The sequence below is a fragment of the Choloepus didactylus genome, chromosome X (assembly GCF_015220235.1).
Source record: "Choloepus didactylus isolate mChoDid1 chromosome X, mChoDid1.pri, whole genome shotgun sequence".
In the NCBI taxonomy this organism is placed as follows: Eukaryota; Metazoa; Chordata; class Mammalia; order Pilosa; family Megalonychidae; genus Choloepus; species Choloepus didactylus.
This window is the reverse complement of record NC_051334.1, coordinates 193,481,755-193,488,368: the sequence shown is the minus strand read 5'-3', so window position 1 is coordinate 193,488,368 and position 6,614 is coordinate 193,481,755. Positions and strand designations below refer to the sequence as shown.

Here is a 6,614-nt window from a genome sequence, read left to right as displayed (position 1 = left end):
TGATCAAGGCCCACCCTGAATGGGCGGGGCCACGCCTCCATGGGACTATCTCATCAAAATCATCACTCACAGCTGGGTGGGGCACACTCCAAGCAAATCTAACCAGCACAAAACTTCTGCCCCACAAAACTACAAAGATAATGGCATTTGGGGGACACAATACATTCAAACCGGCACAACTGCGTTCTAAAACTTCAACTTCTATGTGAGACCAAAAGAAGAGATGTTTATTTGGTGCAAAATCTATATTTTTTTGTAGCACACTATATAATTTAACTTGCATGGTCAGTTTAACCAAACACCATAATTACATAGAACCTTGAGTAAGGAGTGAGACCTAGTTGATTTGTACAGGTTAGTGTGATGCCCTAATACATTCCAGAGTAATTTGGGCAGAGAATAAAAAGTATTTGCAAATCCCCCTTGAGAGTCTGGGGAAAAATCTGGAAATATTAAACTTCCCCACCTGGAGAATTCCTGATATTCTTGTAAGCATTGGGGACTACAAATTTAACAGGCCATGCCCTTGATCTTGGGGCTTGACACTGCAGGTGTACTTGCTGCCCTCCACCCTACATGGGACATGACTCCCAGGGATGAGCCTGGACCCAGCATCATGGGATTGAGAAAGCCTTCTTGATGAAAAGGAAGAAGAGAAATGAAGCAAAATTAAGTTTCACTGGCTAAGAGATTTCAAATGATGTTGAGAGGTAATTCTGGAGGTAATTCTTATGCATTATATAGATATCCCTTTTTAGTTTTTAGTGTATTAGAATAGCTGGAAGGAAATATCTGAAACTGTTGAACTGTAACACAGTAGTCTTGTTTCTTGAAGATGAGTGTACAACTATATTGCTTATACAGTGAGACCATGTGATTGTGAAAACTTTGTGGCTCACACTCCCTTTATCCAGTGTCTGGACAGTTGAGAGAAAAACAGGGACAAAATGTAAATGAATAATAGGGGGAAGGAAGGGTATGAGATGTTTTGGGTGTTCTTTTTTTACATTCATTTTTATTTTTATTCTTATTTTTATTTTTTTGGAGTAATGAAAATGTTCAAAATTGATTGTGATGATGAATGTATAACAATATGATAATACTGATAACAACTGAGTGTGCACTTTGAATGACTGTATGGTATGTGTATATATCTCAATAAAATTGCATAAAAACCCACTTATTCATGGTGTATAATTTTTTAATGAACAGTTCTATTTGATTTGCAAGTATTTTGTTGAAGATTTTTGCATCTATATTCATTAGAGAAATTTGTCTGTAGTTTTCTCTTCTTGTAGTAAGATTGTAGTTTTCTTGCAGTTTCCTTTGATTCCTTAGTTCTAATTTCATGTCTTTTCAAATGATTTTGTAAAACCCCTCTGAAACTTAAGGGAAATCTAATGGAGCACAGGAATCTATTTCTTCTGTGAACATCTCCTTTTAACTACTTCTAAAGTATCTCTCTTGGCCTTTCTTAGCCTTTTTCTCTCTCCCTTCAGTGCTTCAAGCACTTTTTTGTTTGTCTCTAAGTTAAGCACTTGAACTTTGACAGGTGGTGAAGTGTACTTTGACACTGTTTACTTTTTAAATTAATACAGTGAACAGTTTCTTGATAAATGAGTGAAGAATCTTGAAACATTATAATGCTTTGTATAGAGAATATTCTTGTTAAAAAAGAAATGGTGCACAAAAGTCTACATGCTGTATAATTAAATTTTATGAAATTTTAGCAAATGTCACCTAATCAAGCATGACATAAAAGAGATCTGTAGTTGCATATGTATGGGGTGTAGCGAGGGATGGATGACAAATGTTACAGGAAAACTTTTGGGGATGATAGAACTATTAAATATCCTTATTTGTTGGTAATTTCACAGATACGAATACATTCTCAAAATTCTTTGAATTGAACTCTTTCAGTATGTACAGTTTATTGTGTATAAAATATATATCAATAAAGAAAACTTAAAAAAAAATGAAGTCAGCGTGTTGGCACCAGCAGCCAGTAGGTTGGGATGGAGTAGGTTTTCTTTGACCTGGACACATGCTCATCTACATGGCCAGAGTGTGTCCTAATGGCATGTTGGAAGTGATAAAGCTCTTACATTCAAAATACCATTACAAAGAAGAGACTGAAATGATCTATGATAAAGCTCAAGTTAAATTCAGCAGTGAATGCTTTGATCCCTCCAAGACATGGGAAGCACTTCACATTGGGAAGAAGCAATCCAGGAAACAAAAGGTGATGCATTCAATAGGAAATTGCCCAAAGAATGCTATTTCCTGCAGAAACCTACATGCCAAAAGTATGACACTCGCAGAAGATGTCAAAGCCATGGTCACTGAACTTCAAAATGAGGTCTGCCTACTTCTATTAATGAATGGAGACAGACCCAGAGGGAGAAGATTGCCCCTCTATTATTTTGATATATGGTCCCTGTCCCTCCTATTTTGATGCTGTTGGAAAAAACAGCACTTTCCGTATTTTATTCCTACTGTGGTCTCCTCAGAGGTCAGCCTGGCAACTGTGTGTTGGTTGGTGATGCTCTAGAAACTGGTATACAAGGAGGCCTCAATGCAGGGATAGCACCAGAAGAGTCATTCCCCATGCCCCAATATATAGTTTCTTCTGTGTTACTTACTTGCTATCTTACAATGTATAGACTGCAAAGTCAATATGTCAGCCTAAAATTCCCAAAAAAATTTTGGAGTAAAATTACAGGATTGAAACTAAGCAAAGTTAAGGTATTCCATGTTCTATGGCCCAATTCTGAGAATTATTTTACTTTTTAATTTATGATTTGATGGCTGTTATTGTGAGGGTCCTCAGAACCCTATTGCTTTTAAGTTTTGACAGCCAACCATTGAATGGTATTTATATCTGAAAATCCAGATTGCATTAACATAAATTACCTTTTCTAATGTAGTTCAGAAAACTTGAAATATTCTTTGTTTCTCTGTGACTTAAGATTTTTAAAATTATTTTATTAAAACTTTTAGCATCTTGGCTCCTTGAAGATACTATGCAGGATAGCTTACAGATGGGTGTACAAATGTAGGCTTTAATGTTCTGGCCTAAAAATAGTTTGTTTTTTAAAATAGGTATTCTAAAACCTATTTAATAGAGTTATCCAAGCAATTTGATCAGTTAATATGAAATAAGTACTGTTATATGCAAATCAAGATATTTCATAAATTATTTTGTATATTTTTCTCTTTAACATATAAACCATGTTTTTGCCTACTTTGAGTGGATTCTTCTCTATTATGACTCTAATTTTTCTGCATGACTTTTTTTGTGTCCCCATTTTTTTGGTGCTGTGTACACGACAAATAGATTCTTCCAGGAAAATAAGCCATTAAAATTAACAGCTTATTAATTTTTGGAAAAATTAACAGCTTTTCCATGACATTTTGAAATCTTTCCAGAGTGAGTCTCCTGGTAGTTGGCCCACTCATGGAAGAATTTTTACTTTCTTTTCCCAGGTACACAATTCCCAGGTTGAATGGGACTAGACTGTCTTGCTAGCATAAGTACAAGTCACATGACACCAGAAGTCATTTTCCTTCTGTGGACCCCTAAGGGCAGAATTGCCTCAGTGCAGCCTGAGCAGCCTCCCAGTCTGTTCTCTGATGACTGAAGAGTTATACTCATATGATGAAAACTAATAGAAAATTAGGTTTTTCTATGAACCATTTCCAGGATGCCATTTTAATTCTTGAGTGAGTCTTCTTAGAGTTACCATTTGAATGAACTCTATTTTTCACATTTTTAGATAACATCAGTGTTTCACAAATTTCTGTATCCAATTTAGGGTTTATGTTGAGCTTAAAAATTAATGGCTCCAGGTTACTCTTATACAAGCTTCAGCCAGATATTGCAAATTGCCACAATATGCCAAGCCCCAACCAATAGTATTCCTGAAAACCCTAAAGAATACCCTGGGTTCTATCTATGACTCTATAAAAGTTTTACTTAGCAAGTTTATTTTTTTCAAAAACTTAAGGCCTGCAGATCATTTCTATACCAGATAAGCCCTGAAACCCAGAGGTGCCAGTCTCTCCAAGAACATCAACCAGTTTCATTCCTCTACCCCATAACATCAACATCCCTTTCCAGCATGAAGAAGTTAGAATGGTGATTGCCCAGATACCCCTGAAGATTGAAAGAATGATCAAATGAGAGGGAGGAGGTGTAGCTGAGAAATTAGGATTTAACAAATGACTATGACTACTGACTCATTATATAGATATTTCTTTTTAGTGTCTAGTGTTTTAGAGTAGCCAGAAGGAAATACCTGAAGTTGTTGAGCTGTAATGCAGTAGCCTTGATCTTTGATAATGATTTTATAACTATATAGTTTTTATCATGTGACCAAGTGATTGTAAAACCCTTGTGATGGACACTCCCTTTATCCAGTGTATGAGTAGGTGAGTAATAAAATAAAGACATACATGAAAAAAAATAGGTCTGGAATACAGAGAAAAAATACCCCTATGTAAACTATGGACAATGGTTATAGTACTACTTTAATAATCTTTCATCAACTGTAACAAATGTAACTACTGCTAAAATAATAGTGGAACTACAAAAAAATTGTTATCATAAAAAAATTAATGGTTCCATAGCAGGGCATCTTGCAACCAGAAAGTGTTCCTTCCTTTCCAGACCATTAGGAAAGACAGTCTCCTGATTTCATCAATCATACTTGGATTAAAATGGTTAATCAAGGAAAAAAAATACTATATGATTTTTATGGTGTGCCAGTTTGGATGTATTATGTCCCCCAAAAGGCCATGTTCTTTGATGCAGTCTTGTGGGGGTAGATGTATTAGTGCTGATTAGATTGGAATTCTTTGATTGAGTGTTTCCATGGAGATGTGACTCAATCAACTGTGAGTGAAACCTTTGATTGGATAATTTCCATGGAGGTGTTACCCCGCCCATTCAGGGTGGGTGTTAATTGGATCACTGGAGTCATATAAAGGAGTTCACAGACAGAAGGACCTAAGAGCAACTGAGAGTGATATTTTGAAGAGGAGCTGCAGCTAAGAGAGGACAAAATGCCCCAAGAGCAACATTTTGGAGAACAACATTTTGAAATGCAACCTGGGAGCAAGGAGATGCCAGTCATGTGCCTTCCCAGCTAACAGAGGTTTTCCGGACACCATTGGCCATCCTCCAGTGAAGGTACCCAATTGTTGATGCCTTACCTTGGACACTTTATGGCCTTAAGACTGTAACTGTGTAACCAAATAAACCCCCTTTATAAAAGCCAACCCATTTCTGGTGTTTTGCAAAATGGCAGCATTAGTGAACCAGAACAGATGGTTTTTTGGTAAATTTTTAAAAACTCTTTGTATAAGAAACTACTAGTGTAAAATATTAAACTGTATGTTGGTGTATGTAATAGTTATGACTCCTTCAAGAAGGAAGGAAGGAATTTCATTTTCAGAGAATGAAATTCTAGATTATGCCAATATGTAAACCTACTTCTTTAGCTGCCATTTCCTGTCTGCCACCCACAACAGGATTCTCTGCCAGTGTATGAACATCCTGTTAGATTTACTTCTCACCCTTGATTTTTTAAAATGTGATCATGTGCTTGCAGGTCCTAGGGTGCTAATGCTGCAAAGCTGAACATTTGCCCAGGGTATGTTTGTGTGTACTTCCAGGCTCAGTGCCCACATGACCTTGATTATATTTTAGCTATTTAAAAAGTGTCCAGTTGGAGGGTTTTGACAAGAAAAAATTATGTGCATGGTTTCTCTAATAGATTGATGTTTGATGCTGAGGGATTGTTCTTTTAGCAAACCCATGGATGGGTGTAGAAGGCTTCACATTCATTACACTAAATGGGGAAGTTTCAGCACTCTAGATCATGATGGCAAATCTCAACAAGATAGCTCTGGGATATTAGATGAGCTTTTCTTTAGCAAAAGTAATCTAGGTAAAAAATGAAATAATTGAATTGCTTTGTCTTCACAGTTTGTATTCTGTACCATGTAGTATTGCAATATTACATTCCATTTGTATCCTTCCTTAAGGAATAACTTTATGGTTTTCTACCTTCTGAGTGGGATGTTACAGAAGATAATGATTTTAAGAGATATTGGGATATATCCATGATTTTATTAATATGTTTATTTTAGAATAATCTTAAAATTAAAAAAATGATGTAGCAATTAAAAAATCATGGAGGGGGAAGATTGTGGGAAAATGACAGAGTAAGAATCTTTAGGAATTAGTCCCTCCATCAAAACAACTATTGAACAGGACGGAACTGTCTGAAGCAACTATTTTGAAACTCTGGAGTTCATCAGAACTGTGTACAGCATCCAGGGAAGAGCTGGTGGAAAATACTTGTAAATTGCAGTAAATGGTGATGAATTTCACCCTCTATGCAGGTGCTCCCATCCTCTACCCCTTAATGGTGTACCAGGCAGCAGTAGGGACTGCAGCCCAGGCTCCTGGTGTAGCTTGCTGGTGCCAGGGTGGGCTATAAGGACCTAGTCCTCCAAAATCTGGTGGGGTATAGTCTGATCACTGATCACTGCTTTGGATCAGCTACTTCAGATTACAGGGGGGCCAGCTCTGAGGGTGGCTGTTATTC

General features: G+C 36.7%; 1 pseudogene; it reads left to right on the top strand.

The window, feature by feature from the left end:
• The first annotated feature begins 2,044 nt into the window (after positions 1-2,044).
• On the top strand, positions 2,045-2,689 carry LOC119522555 (annotated as a pseudogene).
• Positions 2,690-6,614: the final 3,925 nt, after the last annotated feature.